This window comes from Phyllobates terribilis, unplaced genomic scaffold (assembly GCF_046119375.1).
Source record: "Phyllobates terribilis strain yellow unplaced genomic scaffold, ASM4611937v1 Scaffold_4__5_contigs__length_816908805, whole genome shotgun sequence".
Classification (NCBI taxonomy): domain Eukaryota; kingdom Metazoa; phylum Chordata; class Amphibia; order Anura; family Dendrobatidae; genus Phyllobates; species Phyllobates terribilis.
In genome coordinates, this window is record NW_027362764.1 from 293,764,881 (window position 1) to 293,782,867 (window position 17,987).

A 17,987-nucleotide genomic window follows, 5' to 3' on the forward strand; every position below is an offset into this window, starting at 1 on the left:
GAACAGTGGGTGAAATAATCTTTTGTGCAAAACAAAATATCATAATTTTCAGCAGAGCAATATGCTATGTGTGGCAGCCTATGCACACTGAACGATATATTACAGAGAAGTCAGTGCACATTTTTCATAATGATCTGACAGTGTAAACAGGCTATTAATATGACCGCCGATCCTTCAATATTTAGTCTAGTATCACCGGCCTGTCCACGTAAATGGATCTTAACTGTATCATGGAACATAACTTAAATCCCAGCAGCTTAACTCTTCAGATTCTGTGATCAACCATAGCCTTTAAGTGGCTGGCCAAAGATATACCATTTAGGGATGCTAATGTATGACCATGGCATCGACGTGTTTGAAGGTGTTTGCCCCTCATCATTATAAAGTAGTAAAGCTGAATTGGCAGGGATAGGGCCTCTAATAGGAGGCTTAACGCTGAGTGCACACGATGCGGTTTTAATGCGTTTCCACGGCGTTTAAATTGCCACAGAAATGCATTAAAACCATTTGCTAAGAGGTGTGCCATGCTTAGGGATTATCATTGCGGCACAAACCGCAGAACAAACAATTTAGGCGCGATTTTGCGGCGAAATCGCGCCCATTAACTTGCATTGAATCGCAGCAAACCCGTGTGTATAATATCTATACATGGGGATTTGCTGCTTTTCAATGTAAAACAATAGGAGCAAAATTACGCCACGGCTGGTACCCAGGTCGGGAGAGGAGGCTGCTACTCCTCTCATCCGATCACTTCTCTGGTTGATAACAGCGAGAGCAGCGTGGATGGGAGAAGCGGCAGCCTGCTTCCACCAGCCCGCGTGCCAGCGGCAGTGTAAAAAAAGAATCAAAAAGTAAAAATAAAAAAATAAACCTTCATACTCACCTCTCTGGCAGGCCCCGGTGTCCTCCTGGGCGATGCTGTCCTTTTTACCCCGCAGTGTGCTTCCAGGACCTGCGGTGACATCACTAATCACCTGATGGTCACACGACCATCAGGTGATCGGTGACGTCACCGATCAGCTGATGATCGCGTGACCATCAGGTGATCAGTGCCGCAGCACAGCAATCAGCTGATGGTCACGTGACCACCAGCTGATTGCTATTAGCTGATCGGTCTCATGACCAATTAGCTGATGCTGAGGGTGGGAAGATTCACAAGAATTTTTCCATGCTCTCTAGCTCACTGGGGCTCATCAGCTGATCTTCAGCTGATGAACCCCAGTGACCCCCTGCAGCACTGTAAACTGACAGGGGGTGATTTTACACCCCTGTCAGTATATAGTCCTGTATTCTACAGCTGTGACATCAGTGATTGCTGATGTCACAGCTGTAGAAATGATCCGGATCATCGTGGGACCTTGACATTACATGGATTACGTCATTGATGGCGGACAGGTGAGGGATATTGTTGTTTGTTTTTTTGATTTTTTTTTAGGAGATCGAGGGCTTTGTGGAGTCGTGTAATAAAAAAAATTGCAGAACCATGTCTGTTTTATTTCATTAAAATTCTTTATTCTGGCCGAGTCCTTTATTGAAAATGAGCCGACCATTTTACTGCGCAGTTAGTAATGGGAGCGTCTTATAGACGCCCTCCATTACTAACCTGGGCTTCACGTCAGCCGCCAATACAAGGCTGACGTGAACCCCAACCCCATTACCCCCTGCCACCGCTGCAAGGCAGTGTGGAAGAGCGAGGCTAAGCGTCAGATTTGGCGCATCTTATGGATTTGCCATTTCTGGGACTGCTGAGGGGTGATATTAATAGCCGAGGAGGGGGCTAGTATTCATGGCCCCTTCCATAGCTATTAATATCAGCCCGCAGCTGTCTTGTTTAGCCTTTGCTGGCTAGATTTTATAGGGGGACCCCACGTCAGTTTTTTTCTGGGGTCCCCCTGTAATCTAGTCAGTAAAGGCTAAACACACATCAGTGGGGTGATATTAATAGCCATGGAACATTGTTGGCTAATGGCCCCTTCGGCGGCTACTAATATCAGCCCCCAGAGGTCGGTTTTCCCTCTGCTGGTTATAAAAATGACGCGGGAGCCCACGCCATTTTTTTATTTTAGGCTTTGTGCCCATAATTCAGATGTAGCACCGCTTTGGACGCAAATTTTTGCTGCATCCAAAACATTGCATTCTATTGAATGCAGGTAAATGCACATGTGTTCACTGAACCATGCGGATTTACCACATTCAATACTTTCTAGTGGTCAAATTACTGTTCTGGAGACTTGCAACTTCACAAGAGAATTTGACATGCTTCGGTAGTGAAAGACGCGCCACATGTCAGTGTCCGCGGGTGATTTGCAGCCTCTGATGCACACATAGCGGACATGGGATTTCTAGAGATCCCATCCACTATAACGTAACATCTGGACGCTGCGGGTTTGACGCTGTATATACACGTAGCGTCAAACCTGCAGCGGCTCCTGACCCTGGCCATGTATCCAAACTCATCTGCAGCATATCAATTTCTGTAGCGGACACGCTAGTCTCCATTGCAGATTTTGACCGATTGAAGTATCATTATATGTGGTGGATTCACATTTACCAACAACAAAAGTGAGGCATTATAACTCCGCGTTTTGGCGCAACATAAATATGTTGTGTCCGAAGCGCTGCTGAGTGTTGATCGGGGAGGGGGATATAGCGGCTAACGAACCAGCTGTGAGATGTTTATTTAGCTCCAAAAATCATTCATTGATGCTCAAAAACGCATGTAAAAATGCATCAAAAACGCATGTAAAAACCGCATGTGTTTTTTATGGCAAGGAGAGACAAAAAAATTTCTGCTTCAAATCTGCATCATGTGCACATACCCTAAGTGGTAAAGTTTCTGCTTGTAGAGTGCAATGCTCCTCTGGAAATTTAAATATGCAAATAGCCTCATCAAAGAGGAAGAGAACAGGAACTCAAGTGCCACCTATTGGAAACAGCTACCTGAAGAGGCTATTTGCATATTTAAATTCCACGAGAAGCATTGCATATCTTATAAGTCTCCTTGTCACTCATCACAAAGATAAACTCAGAAACTTTTCCACTTTGGATCCCTGAAAGAGGCTTCTCACCTAGCCAAATTAATTTTACTGCTTTGCACTGAAGGGGGGCAAACACCCCAAAACACATGTCTGCAAATTAAGTCTTCTTACACTAACTTACTCCTTAAATCCACATACACTAATTAGCCTCAGCCTCCATAGATTAATCTCGGCCAAACCAGCCAAAATTGACTGATTTGGCCAACAGTCTAACTGTATGAGGAACCCAAACAATTTATTGCTGGAAATAGTATTGATCTAGTCTGTCTGATTTCCATGGAGTTCCAGAGATAAGCCACCTCCAGATATGTCTGATATTACATGAAAAGACAGAAGTTTTGCACAAGCCTACATCGGCAGAAGATCTGTGGTTAGTTCTCCAAGTTGAATGGAACAACTTTCTTGTCTCGTTGCTTTAAACACTGTGCAAGATTACCTACAAGGATTGCTGCTGCTGCTTTGATTACAAAGGCTGCTCAAACCCTCAAATCAAATATTGATTTGATATAGATTTTTACATTTTTCACTCACATTCAATTTTTTAATTGATAAAAATAAACCAATGCATTCTTTGCAGCATTTTTTCCACACCTGCCAAAATCACAATGATCCAAAATATACTTCTGTTGAATTTTTGAAGAAAAACAGGGTAAAAGTGATTGAGTGACCAAGAATGTCTCTTGATTTGAACCCAATTGAAACACCTATGGGGAATTCTGAAGAGACAGGCTTAGCATCACTCTCCATCAAATATCCAAGCTATTAAAGAGGTCGTTCTTGAAGAATGGAAAAAATAGATGTTGCAATAGGTTGCCAACTTTCTGTCCTTAAAATTCATGGAAGTCATACAAAATACTAGATGTAGTTGTTTTTTATGTGGGATGTATGGGTTGTATTCATTTTTGCATTAACAAATTTGAATAAAACTGAAGATTTTGTAATGAAAGTTACATTGTTAACCTTACTTTCATGTTATGAGTAGTGATGAGCGATCATACTCGCAAGCATTTAGAGCGCCAATCAACATGCAGGGATTGCCTGCCACTCATTGTAATGCCGCAGCAATGGTGGTTGTGGCATTATAATGATTGGCTGGCTGCACAGCGTCATCAGGTCTATATCAGACCTGGAGCCGCTGTGCTCGTCAGTCTACTCCGCAATCAAGCAGTGTAGGGAGAGGTGCTGCTGAGATAGGGAGAGATTTGGTTGTGTATTAGGTATTGTAGGGAGAAAACAAGTACATTACACATATCCATCTCAACAAACAATCCTGCCTTCTGCTGCTGTTAGATATTTCTAGACAAAGGCCCAGGTCTCAGGGGCCAGGAATAATTTTTTTTGGATCTTAATCCTCATTATTTGCTTAAAAAGCAATCCAGAGAACATTGTTTTTCTGCGCCATTTGCTTGCTGGCACTGCAGAATACAGCCAGGTCCTTTCCATATTACAGCGCTAAAAATCCAGCTATTTAAAACTGTGGTTTGTCTGTCACACGGATCACATATAATTGCACTGAAAATACTGCCATTTTTGGCCTCCATTCCAATTTTTTTCACTGTGTCAGCGAAGTTTTTGACACCGGTTTGCTGTTCAAAATAGTTACCTACAGGCCAAGTATTTAAAACTCTGTTTTCTCTATCACACGGATCACATATAACTTCGCTCCAAATTCAGCCATTTGTAGCGAGCGTGGAAGATATTGTCCTCCATTTAAAATGGGCAAGGCACGTGGCAAGGGACGGGGAACTGGACGTGATGGTGATGGTGCATGCAGAGGCTGAGGCCAAGGCCGTGGGCAAGCTGAAATTGTGCCACAACAAACACCCACATCTTGTCACCTGACCTTCCTGTCCCAATTCCTAGGCGACCGTAGCACACCACTATTGAACCCAGAGCAGTGTCAAAAGGTTGTTGGTTGGATAGCAGATAATGCTTCCAGTCACTTTGCCACCGCCACCACCACCCTGTCTTCCACACGGTCAAGTCTCAGTAGCCGTGAGTCTAGATCGCATATTCCTCACGCTGATCCTCCTTCCTCCCACCATGCTGAGTACCCAGAGACAAATGATCCCACACTTGGACACTCTGAAGAGTTGTTCACTTTTCCATTTTGTAGATGCAGGGCTCTCGTCTGGTCCATTTGAAGCGGGGCAAGAGGAGATTGCATGTAGCGATGCCCAAATATTTGAGCAGCCACAGTCACACGAAGGCGACGGTGGGAAAGTGTCACAAGAGGTGGACGATGATGAGACACAATTGCCAGAAAGTCAGGAGGAGGACCAGGGTGCGGAAGTGAAGGCGAGGTGGTGGATGATATAGTAACTGACCCAACCTGGCAGGAGGACATGCAGAGCGAGGACAGCAGCACACAGGGGGAGGTAGGCAGAGCACCCCAACAGGCAAGAAGAAGCAGTGTGGTGGTCGCTATAGTATGAACTATTTTATATTTCAAATCCATATTGAAATAAAATAGGAACTAGACAAGTCAGCATTTGTAGGTATCTTACCTCAGTAGACTAGGGGTCATTAGTCCAGACATACTAAAACATAGCTTTAGTTTAAGTTTGATAACAGTCTGAGGTTTAATCTTTATTACTGAAGGGAATTAGACTTTTGTATACACTGTGTTTGCTAGAACCAGAGACAGACGATTGCACAATATTGTAAATAAGACTACAGGCATATGGCTTAAGATGGAGAAGCTTATTGTAGTACCAAAAATATAATTGGCTATCTGAAACCCATTATGATGTATCCAACCTTTAATTAAATATTCTTATTATATATTCTTTGTTAAGGTATACATTATCTGTGAATGTATCTCACTGATACATAGCTTCTTAACACATTATACTGTCTGGGAAGAAAACCTTGTTCTGATTTATAATCCGGTATACGATTTACTCTTATCACATCTAAACATTATGACAGAAGAGTGGTTCGTGAACAGGTCTTGTCCGGTATTGCTTATCTGTGATAGCTGGCCACTGTCACAGGATTGAAATGTTGGACAACAACCTATGAATTTTCATGCTTACGTAATATTAGATTGGGTAAGCCTTTTTTTTTTTAAATATAAAAGCTGTTGAAGAATTCAGTTATGGCAGAAGCATTGTGGACCTGTGAAGAGGACGCTCTTCACAGTGTAGGACCTAGGACGCATTCTCTGCCCATCGCTGAACGCTTCTCCAGCTGAAGTTCCTGGACGGATGATGTACATGCTACTAGGGAAATCTTTTTCTTCTTCTATCTAATAGTAAGTATGTAACATTTATAAGTATTTAACCTTTGTAACTTTTAATCTAGAAAAGTGTACGCAATATCATAATATCATACTATTCCTTTGATTCTGTATTTTATCTTTCAAATTAACTGTTATAAATAAAATTGCGTTATATTACAAATGGTTGCCTTCTTTAAAGCCATATCCGAACCTTATTGCTAAAAACTTGGTAATACATAATTTGGCGTAGTCGGCAGGATACACAGAAGACTCAGAAGTTCTTTTTATTGGAAAGTAGAAGGGACTCTGTGTGATAGTGTGATATTACGTAAAACATGCCTCTCTTTAAGAAAAAAGAGGTTGTAAGTGTTTCTGTAGAAATTCCAGGGTGGGAGCAGGCTCCTTACCATATTTTGGCCAAAGAGTGGTCGCAATGTGTTGGATTAAGTGAATCATGGGACAAATGTTTGAATGATGCTGAACCTGCTGATGTGGTGACATGTCTGCAAAAAGTGAGAGTGGAAAAAAAACAGGAATTGGATGCTGTGAGCAGGAGAGGATGGATTTTGTTACATGTTTATAGGAGACAGTATGAGGAACAGCTTCAATTGCTGCAAAGAATGCAAGCATTAGAACAGCAAAGGTGTGAAATGCAGAGTGCTTTGATAGTGGTGCAATGTCAGAATAGGCTGCTAATGGATAAATGTGATGGGTATCAACATGTCCCAGAAAGGGCTGCTGTATGTGTAGCACAGTACAAATACAAAAGGAGGCGAGGGAAAGTTAATAAAAAGTCAGGGGTTTCACATAATAGAAAGGTTACAGTAAAAGATCCTGGATTCCCACAGCAGGGGCCGGGCAGGACATGGGGAGAGAGAGATCCCACTTCCTCCTCGTTGCCAGCAAAGCCCACAGCACCGGGGTTTGAGGATCTTTGTGCTGAAGTTAAATCCTTGATACAGGAATTCAAAGCCCAACAGAAGGGGGCATCATTTTCTCCTAATATGATGTCTTCATCTAAATTGGAGGATCGATGGAGGGAGACAGATAAAAGTGATTGACATGCTGGCCACACCCCACAAACGTTGGTAGATACAGGGGCAGAGGCCAATTTGATTAATGGAACTCCAAAACAATTCAGTGAGTGCAAGGTTATAACTACAGAACTAGGAGGAAAGCAAATTGTGGCAATTCAGGACAAAGCAAAACCAGGAGTTAGTGGAATCTCCACATTGCATGAGAAGTTAAGCAAAGTCCCTGTGGGACTTCAGGAGCAGGAGATACCCTTCGAATAATTGAATCCTGAGCAGAGGGAACAAGCGTGGTTTACAGAAGGGTCAGCTAGTTACCAAGGTAACAACCGTGTGTGGAACGCAGTGGACTATCAGACTACAAGTATACATAGCAAAGAAGTATGGGGAAACGAGTTGTAGCAAGATATCAGGGCAATTGTACAAATAATTAAAGTGACTGTGTTTCATGTTGATGCTATTTGTGCTTCAGATACCCTGGAAAGATTCTTCAACTCAGTAGCAGACGAACAGTCCAAAATATCAGTCACTGAATCCAGTAAAGACTGACACCACTGAGGAGCTGCTTGGACTCAATCAATGGGCACAGACCAGAGGGTGGTGTCCATCAGGTTAGATGTAATCAAGGAAACAATTATGAAATGTTCAGTATGCCAATATTCACTACAAAGACCTGTCCTCCATGTTATTAGGGGTCAAATAGCCTGAGGTAAACTACCTGGACAAATTTGGCAGTTAGATTACGTCAGCCCCCTTCCATAAGATGGAGGGTGTGTGTATGTATACACGGCTGTGGATACATACTCAGGGTATATGATGTAAAACGGACAATGCTAACAGTACCATTAAAACCATGGAGACCATAATATTGTATTACGGTATTCCATTGCAAATTCAGAGTGACCGTGGTAGTCACTTCAAGAACAGGAAGGTTGCAGAGTTCTGCTCAGAACATAATATTGAGTTGATCTTTCATATCCCATATTATCCTCAAGCCACAGGATTGGTAGAGCGGATGAATGTGCTATTGAAAGAACAGTTGAAGAAATTGGGAAATGGAAACTACAAAGGGTGGAGAAAACATTTAAGTGAAGCCCTTAACATTCTTAATAACAGACCAGTTGGAGAACAGGAAACACCATTAATGAGAATGATTACCCCCAATTTACAGATCATGCCTTTAAAAGCTACTACCAAAGGACAGACAGTTCTCTATTGGGAATTAGAGCCAGGGGCTCTGGGACCTAATAGAGCCACCCCACAGGCAGCAGGACTAGATTTACACTCTCATGAGGAAATTATATTAGAAATAGGGGTTGTAAAGGCAATCAGAACTGCTATAGGATTACAAATGCCTCCTGAGCATTTTGGTCTTATTGCTCCAACATCAGGTTTGGCCCTGAGAGGAATTCAAGTGATGGGAGAAGTGATAGATCAGGATTATCAAGGTGAAATCAAGGTACTCCTGTTGAATAGTGGGGATAGTGACTTGTTGATCCAAAAAGGAGACAGGATAGCTCAATTTTGTCTATCTAGAAATTGAAAATAATCAAGGGAACAGCTCCTACAATAATAACAGTTGGAGGAGACAGAGGTTTTGGCTCCACTCATTTTCTGAATGATGGTGCAAAAATCTGGCTGAAGCAACCTGGAGATAGAGGTCCTGCAGAACCTGCAGAGGTGATCGCCCAAGGGGCAGACAATGTGTTAATAGTGATGAAGCCAAGACAAGAGAAGTGGGAACATGTTCCTGCAGATAGTTGATATCTCAGAGACTAATGTATATATTTCCATTTTAGATTCAAAATTGGATATGGTGGATGATCGGTGTTACAGGCATGGTCCTTTTGGTCTCTGTCACTACCCAATCATTATACAGATGGGAAAGAGAAACACCGGATGAGGAGAATGAGGCTTTATGGAAAATTAAGCAGAATTTATGGAGTTACTTGGTGCAACTGACAAACATGAGCCATTTTTGTATGGGAAAGACTGCTACGGCAACAAATGTGTTGGAAACTTGTATGGTAGCTATACCAATCCCCTTACAGCTGTGGACCAAATTGATAGGGGGATTTATCCAAGATGAGGAGGTGGAAGAAGGAGATGTGCTTCAGAATTATACATACAACCCGTATTACGCTTGTATAAACTGTAGTGGAGAAGATTTTATTACTGAAGATATGATCACTATAAAGACTCAAAACATTGAATCTGTTGAAGTTATTCCTTTGGGATATGGCGTTGGATATAAATAATATATGGTTTCAGATAACCAAGGGTGGATTGTAGTATGAACATGAAAAATGGCTATTTTATATTTCAAATCCATATTGAAATAAAATAGGAACTAGACATGTCAGCATTTGTAGGTACTGTATCTTACGTCAGTAGACTAGGGGTCATTAGTCCAGACATACTAAAACATAGCTTTAGTTTAAGTTTGATAACAGTCTGAAGTTTAATCTTTATTACTGAAGGGAATTAGACTTTTGTATACACTGTGTTTGCTAGAACCAGAGACAGACGATTGCACAATATTGTAAATAAGACTACAGGCATATGGCTTAAGATGGAGAAGCTTATTGTAGTACCAAAAATATAAGTGGCTATCTGAAACCCATTATGATGTATCCAACCTTTAATTAAATATTCTTATTATATATTCTTTGTTAAGGTATACGTTATCTGTGAATGTATCTCACTGATACATAGCTTCTTAACACAATATACTGTCTGGGAAGAAAACCTTGTTCTGATTTATAACCCGTTATAGGATTTACTCTTATCATATGTAAACATTATGACAGAAGAGTGGTCCGTGAACAGGTCTTGTCCAGTATTGCTTATCTGTGATAGCTGGCCACTGTCACAGGATTGGAATGTTGGAGAACAACCTATGAATTTTCATGCTTACGTAATATTAGATTGGGTAAGCCTTTTTTGTTAAATATAAAAGCTGTTGAAGAATTCAGTTATGGCAGAAGCATTGTGGACCTGTGAAGAGGACGCTCTTTACAGTGTAGGACCTAGGACGCATTCTCTGCCCATCGCTGAATGCTTCTCCAGCTGAAGTTTCCGGACAGATGATGTACATGCTACTAGGGAAATATTTTTCTTCTTCTATCTAAAAGTAAGTATGTAACCTTTATAAGTATTTAACCTTTGTAACCTTTAATCTATAAAAGTGTACGCAATATCATAATATTATACTATTCCTTTGATTCTATATTTTATCTTTCAAATTAACTGTTATAAATAAAATTGCATTATATTACAAGTGGTTGCCTTCTTTAAAGCCATATCCGAACCTTAATGCTAAAAACTTGGCAATACAGTCACAGACAGAAGGCAGGCAACCGTTCCCTGTAACACCAACATGAAGGAAGTTGCCAGTACAACTGTTAGATCTTCCTGAGTCTGATTGTTTTTTAAAGACTCTGCCGATAACCCCAAAAAGGCCATTTGCACCACCTGCCAGGCCAGCATCAGCAGGGGAGGCAAAACTAGCAGCCTGACCTCCACCAGCATGATCAGGCACATGGCAGCAAAGCACCCGACTTTGTGGGCCGATCCCCAGGGTCCAGGAACAGTGTCTGCGGGTGGCACCATTGCTTCTTCCGCTGTTGTGCATGCAAGCCAATCCCCTGTCCATGGTGCATGCGAAGATGCCTCCTGCCCTGCACCTGTCGTTGCACACTCTCAAGTAGCAGCATCAGGAAGCACTTCCACGTCCTTGTCCCAGCTCAGCGTTCAGTTGTCCCTACCCCAGTCCTTGGAACAAATACGCAGCCAACGCCCCACAGGCCACACTACTGAATTCTCACATTTCACGACTGCTTGCGCTCAAAATGTTGCCTTTTAGGCTCATGGAGACGGAAGCATTCCGCAACCTGATAGCAGTGGCCGTCCCTCGGTACTCGGTCCCCAGCCGCCACTATTTCTCCCGGTGTGCCGTCGCCGCATTACACAAGCACGTGTCCCAAAACAATAGCCCTGCCCTCAACAGCGCAGTTACCGGGAAACTCCACCTAACCACGGATACGTGGACAAGTGCTTGTGGGCAGGGACGGTACATCTCGCTGATGGCACACTGGGTTAACATAGCGGAAGCAGGGATCCAGTCGGACCTTGGGACTCCACACATAAGACCTCAGGAGTGGACATGGATGTCAGACATTTGTATTATCCTCCAAAACTTTGAGGACTCCACCAAGAGGGTGAGCGGCGATGATGCCATAATTAGCATCACCATCCCGCTTCTCTATCTTCTGAAACGCTCTCTGCTCACAATCAATGCAGAGAGGATGCATTGCAGGCGGAGCACGATGAGATGGAACAAAGAACAATACAGGGTGATTCCACACAGCCCAGCCGCATCTCATCCCAACGTGGATTGGGTGACAATGAGGAAGAGGAGGAGAAGGAGGAAGAAAAGGACCTAGTTTCATGCGCTATAGACGGTACTACCTGCACAGCTGTCATACTGTCTGTTCAGCGTGGATAGCCAGACGACAGAGAGGAGGAGGAGGAGGAGAGCATGGTCAGTCATCCTCTTGGTGAGGACAGAGAAGTCTTGCCTGTTAGCAGTCTGGCACGCATGGCTGAGTTTATGTTACGCTGCCTTTCCCATGACCCTAGCATTCTCAAAATTTTGGGTGACAGTCATTACTGGTTGGTGACACTTCTAGACCCATGCTACAAGGAGAACTTTATATCTCTTATTCCTGAGGCAGACAGGTCTACAAAAATGCTGCTGTACCAGAAGGCCCTTGTTGCGGAACTATTAAAAAAATTCCTATCTGAAAACTCTGGCGGCAGAGGTCACAGTTCGTTGGGCAACCAAGGAGTACAGGTGAGAGAGACACAACTTCAATCCAGCAGAGGCAGGGGAACACTGTCAAAGTTCTGGGAGAATTTTGTCAACCCCTCCCATCACACAGGCCCTAAGTCATGAGGTACTCCCACAAGGAGTGCAAAGTTTGGGAAGATGCTGAGGGAGTACCTTGCCGACCGTACCAAAGTCCTCCGTGATTCCTCTGTGCCTTATAATTACTGGGTATCCAAGCTGGATACGTGGAATGAACTGGCCTCTATGCATTGCAGGTCCGGGCCTGCCCTGCCGCAAGCGTTTTATCAGAACGGGTTTTTAGTGCCGCTGGTGGAATTATAACTGATAAGCGCATCCGCCTGTCAACTTAAAATGCGGACAGGCTGACTCTGATAAAAATGAACAAGGGCTGGATTGCGCCAGACTTCTCAACACCACCGAATGATGGCAGTGTAACATAAACTCAAATCCTGTGTCTTTTTTTGGGAGATGTATTGCCATGCACCTCCTCACACCCACGCATGGGTATACGCTTCCTGATTTTGGCTATTTGCTCTTTTCCTTCTCCTTCTCCTCCTCCTCCACCACCATATTAACAGGGTGAACATTCTCCGTGATGCAACACCCACATAATTTTTTTAAAGGGTGTTTATGATGCCCATAAAAAAAATTTTTATACAGTATGTTCATGTATACCCCCCAGGGGTAAATGTTTGTCAGCCCATACACTTAGTGCATGGGCATTACAAGTATAGGAGGCCCGCTCCTTTCTAATGGGAACATTTTTTTATGAGGCCTTCCTCCACGTCTCTTCCAAGGGGCATTGGAGTGCCTCCCAATTTTTGGCATCCCTTGCATTCACTGCATAGGCAAACACAATGGGAGACCCACTTACTTAAAATGGGAAAAAAAATTTTCAGGAGGCCCTCCTCTACTTCTTTTCCAAGAGGCATTGGAGTGCCTCCAAATTTTTGGCAACCCTTGCATTCACTGCATGGGCAAACTGTCACGGGTGTGTCGCCATGAAGATCGTCACGATTACACAGCCTGACTTCTCGCAGCTGAGTTTTTGGTGCTTTGTGTTTTTCGGCAGTGAGGGAGTTAACTCTCTCTCTCTCTGTGCTAGACGAGGTCCAGCCTCGCCCAGCTGCAATCAATGCTGCTGTAGTGGGACTCCTTCAAATGCCTGCCGGTCTGTTAGGGAAGTGTCGGTGAAAGCATTTCATGGAGACTAACAGAGCGGATCGTGGTATTTGGAGTTTCAGAGCTAAGTGTATTTGGAGTGTTTTTCCCTTCCTCGCTTTATCATTTATCTCCTTTCCCGTTGGTGTTCCCTCTGTTGTAGTTGTGTAGTTTTTGTATGCAAGGTGGTTTTGGTTTTACCCTTGTACTGTCTCGTTCGTCTAAGTATTGTGTGTGGGCATATTATTACCTGTCCCCTTTTGTTGTGATCAGGGGTCCTTCTCAGGACTAGATTACTTAGGTGCAGGGATCCTCAGGAGGTAGGGGTTACGCTGGCGGCCTGGACCTCTGTACCTTTAACAGTACCTCCAGGTAGAGGGATTAGTCAGGGCCCCAGCTTAGGGTCAGCTTAGGCCCCCTACCTCCAGTACACAGAGACAGCGTGACACAAACACAATGGGAGACCCACTTCCTAATAATGGGAACATTGTTTTCAGGAGGCCCTCCTCTAAGTCTCTTCAAAGGGGTATTGGGTTGCATCCAAATTTTCAAAGTGGTATTGGGGTGCATTCAAATTTTGGGCAGCCCTGCCACTCACTGCATACGCAATAACAGTATAGGAGACCCACTCTTTAGTAATGGGAACAATAAAACATAGCCAGCTGATGGCTCTCTAAGAATAGTGAGGGCCGACTGCTGGCCCTTTAAGAATAGTAAAGGCCACCTGATGGCCCTATAAAAATAGGCTTTCTGACTTTCAGAGTTCCTCCTTCATAAATGAAACATGATGTGTCTGATGATATCTCACACACCACATAGCCAGAGGTTATAAAAGGTTATAAAATGTTAAAATGACATTTCCTGGTGAATGCATTTGTCACGGTTGAAAGCAATGCAAAAGTGAAAAAACGCATCAAAAACACTACATGTGAACATAGCCCAAGGTGTGGAGGAGCATTTTTGTTTTTGGTTATTTATTTTGCTTTATTAACAAGTCATTACCCTGGAAAGGATGTTCATTAACATATTTCCCAGGAAAATCCATTTTGGTTTCGTTTTGGTATGTTTTATTGTGAGTCCGTAAAAGTGGCGTAATACTCTGACAACGTTGTTGACAGAAGTGACCTGGGAGTCAGAAATGCATCCAAGGGTCTTCCCCATGCTGTCCCCATGTCATTTGAGCACTGTTCCCATCGATTTGGGCAATTTTTATGCCCTCTGCAGAACGCCGGGGGGAGCTGCCTGAAAAATGCTCGAGCTTCCAATAGACTTACATTGGGCTCATTGCTTGGGTTGAGCACCCGAGTATTCCAATGTGCTCGACCTGAGCATCGAGCACCCGAGCATTTTAGTGCTTGCTTATCACTAGTTATAAGTTAAAAATGTTCTATGAAACTGTTTTGTGAAAATTTTGGAAATTGTTCATGTATTCAGTGAGATATTGGTTAAAATCTTACTTTTCAATGGGGTGTACTCAATTATGTTGAGCACCATATACATATTTACATATTTACAAAACCCACCAGGCTCCCTTATTTTTCAAAAGTTCTTCCTTATCTCCTCCTCTTTTGCTGGACTGGAGGATAAAGGGAAGAAATATTGAAAAATAAGAAAGGCTGGTGGATTTTCAAACTATACACCAGGCTCCCACATGGTTTAAATCTTAGGATAGACATTATGCTACACTATTAAATAATATCTCAATGTATCAATCAATAAAAAATGGGGGAAAAAAAGAAAAAACAAATCCGTAGAGACATTACTTTATAGGTGACATCTTCTCTGATTCGAGTAGTTTTCTTTCTTTTCTTCTCAATCTTGTCCAGATGCCATGACTTTTCACATGCACAGCTTGTCTCTGCAAACTTCTCTCTTCTCTAGTCTTCTGCAACACACCCCAACACAATGTCCTTAAAAGTAACAAATATCTACCCTTGTGCCCCTGAATAAATAATCGCCCCACACTGTGCACCCTGCACATAATATGACCCCCCACACTCACCATCCTATTGTACATATCCTCCACACAGTCTTCTCCTAGAAAATATTACCTCCATTCACCCTTATTAGCTATTACCACCACACTGTCCTCCCTTATTAGCTATAACTACCTCACTGTCCACCCTGATTAGCTATTACTGCCACACTGTCCTTATCTAATTGTTCCTCACCATGCTGACCCATTTCCATACTGCAGCCCTCTTCACACTGTCCCCTCATAATGTCCCTCCAATATTGCACAGTCTCTATTCTGTGTCCCTTCCTCACTCCCCCTTTGCATACTATCTCATTCTTTCTGTGACCTCACACAGTCCCCACATGCTGTCCCCTCTCTATTATGCGGGGGCATTTATGCATATAGCATTTATGCATACTTTATCGAAGTGCCATAATTTAGCAAAGTGCCCTGGCAGTTAGAAAATGGCATTGCTAATATTCATCTTTCTTCTCTTCTTACAGGTATATATTTTTCACTGCTTGTGTGATGTGTCCTGAAAACTGCATTATATCTCCATGCAATGCTCTGCAGCCTATCAATTTCTGGTATATATTTTTCACTGCTTGTGTGATCTGTCCTGAAAACTGCATTATAGCTCCATGCAATGCTCTGCAGCCTATCAATTTCTGGTATATATTTTTCACTGCTTGTGTGATCTGTCCTGAAAACTGCATTATATCTCCATGCAATGCTCTGCAGCCTATCAATTTCTGGTATATATTTTTCACTGCTTGTGTGATCTGTCCTGAAAACTGCATTATATCTCCATGCAATGCTCTGCAGCCTATCAATTTCTGGTATATATTTTTCACTGCTTGTGTGATCTGTCCTGAAAACTGCATTATATCTCCATGCAATGCTCTGCAGCCTATCAATTTCTGGTATATATTTTTCACTGCTTGTGTGATCTGTCCTGAAAACTGCATTATATCTCCATGCAATGCTCTGCAGCCTATCAATTTCTGGTATATATTTTTCACTGCTTGTGTGATCTGTCCTGAAAACTGCATTATATCTCCATGCAATGCTCTGCAGCCTATCAATTTCTGGTATATATTTTTCACTGCTTGTGTGATCTGTCCTGAAAACTGCATTATATCTCCATGCAATGCTCTGCAGCCTATCAATTTCTGGTATATATTTTTCACTGCTTGTGTGATCTGTCCTGAAAACTGCATTATATCTCCATGCAATGCTCTGCAGCCTATCAATTTCTGGTATATATTTTTCACTGCTTGTGTGATCTGTCCTGAAAACTGCATTATATCTCCATGCAATGCTCTGCAGCCTATCAATTTCTGGTATATATTTTTCACTGCTTGTGTGATCTGTCCTGAAAACTGCATTATATCTCCATGCAATGCTCTGCAGCCTATCAATTTCTGGTATATATTTTTCACTGCTTGTGTGATCTGTCCTGAAAACTGCATTATATCTCCATGCAATGCTCTGCAGCCTATCAATTTCTGGTATATATTTTTTCACTCCTCTAGCTTTTTTATTCCATGATACTTAAAGGTCATCACACTTACTTTAAGAGTTTATGATCCATGCCGAGTTTACTAGTCTGTTTTTTTTTGTTTTTTTTTCCCTGCACTTTATGGTCTCCTGTTGTCTTTTAAGCTAGTGATTGATTGTTAATGAGTTAAATCTGTGCAGATCTAAGCAGATACGTCCCTATATATTGAGACTTAGTTAAGGGGCAGCATTTATGCGGGGGCATTTATGCATATAGCATTTATGCATACTTTATCGAAGTGCCATAATTTAGCAAAGTGCCCTGGCAGTTAGAAAATGGCATTGCTAATATTCATCTTTCTTCTCTTCTTACAGGTATATATTTTTCACTGCTTGTGTGATCTGTCCTGAAAACTGCATTATATCTCCATGCAATGCTCTGCAGCCTATCAATTTCTGGTATATATTTTTCACTGCTTGTGTGATCTGTCCTGAAAACTGCATTATATCTCCATGCAATGCTCTGCAGCCTATCAATTTCTGGTATATATTTTTTCACTCCTCTAGCTTTTTTATTCCATGATACTTAAAGGTCATCACACTTACTTTAAGAGTTTATGATCCATGCCGAGTTTACTAGTCTGTTTTTTTTTTTTTTTTCCCTGCACTTTATGGTCTCCTGTTGTCTTTTAAGCTAGTGATTGATTGTTAATGAGTTAAATCTGTGCAGATCTAAGCAGATACGTCCCTATATATTGAGACTTAGTTAAGGGGCAGCATTTATGCGGGGGCATTTATGCATATAGCATTTATGCATACTTTATCGAAGTGCCATAATTTAGCAAAGTGCCCTGGCAGTTAGAAAATGGCATTGCTAATATTCATCTTTCTTCTCTTCTTACAGGTATATATTTTTCACTGCTTGTGTGATCTGTCCTGAAAACTGCATTATATCTCCATGCAATGCTCTGCAGCCTATCAATTTCTGGTATATATTTTTCACTGCTTGTGTGATCTGTCCTGAAAACTGCATTATATCTCCATGCAATGCTCTGCAGCCTATCAATTTCTGGTATATATATTTCACTGCTTGTGTGATCTGTCCTGAAAACTGCATTATATCTCCATGCAATGCTCTGCAGCCTATCAATTTCTGGTATATATTTTTCACTGCTTGTGTGATCTGTCCTGAAAACTGCATTATATCTCCATGCAATGCTCTGCA